We start from the raw sequence: 887 nt of genomic DNA on the forward strand, positions 1-887 counted from the left end.
GAGATGACCTAGGCTATATATAGCACATGAGCAGCACAGCGAAGAAGAAGTGACTAGCAAGTTACTGCTCAGCCTTCCCATAGGAAAAAGTTCTGAATTTATACCAAAAAGAAGAAGTAATCTCTCCTAATAAAATACAGAATTCATGTAATTGTTGATAACAATAGTTTGCTAGATATTTGATAATTATGTATTTTAATTATATATTTTATATTTAAACAAATGTTTGTAACAACTAACTATTAGGTTTATTCTGCTCGGTATTATAAGTCATATAGGAGATATTGTACTCAACTTATTTTAAAAGTATTATTTCAAATCATTCTCTCTTAGACATTTTCTTCACATAGAAATTACTCGCAATTTTAAAATAAATGCTCCTTATCAGCTTGTAATTTGTTCTATTCGATTGAGTGTAAAAAAGGAATAAAAATAGGTAGATAACTTTAAAATTTTAATTTATTAAACGATTCTTGATTACATTTATTAAAAAATATTAAAATAACTACTTTTTAAGAAATTCTGATGTGATTGACAATAACGGAAATCCTCTTCAGAATCATTTTTGACGCTGCAGCGTCGAAAACTTATAAAAAAGCTATTTGTTTCATAAAGTCTGACAAAAAGTTTAAAAATATAGACTAGGTTCATTGAGTTTAAAGATTTGTAAGAAAAAAAAGAAAAAGTATATAATTATCAAACTTACAAGTATCGTAATGATACCAGATGTACAGAAAAATAAAAAGTGTTACAATTGCATAAAAAGATTGGAATTATATATTTGAATTTCTGTAAGTGTTGCTAATGGTAGTACTGTCCTCAGTGTACTTTATTTTGTGGCTGTGGAACCTGTTATGCTTTTTAGCTGCGAGGATTGAATAGCAGAA

Source organism: Parasteatoda tepidariorum, chromosome X1 (assembly GCF_043381705.1).
Source record: "Parasteatoda tepidariorum isolate YZ-2023 chromosome X1, CAS_Ptep_4.0, whole genome shotgun sequence".
Taxonomy (NCBI): Eukaryota; Metazoa; Arthropoda; class Arachnida; order Araneae; family Theridiidae; genus Parasteatoda; species Parasteatoda tepidariorum.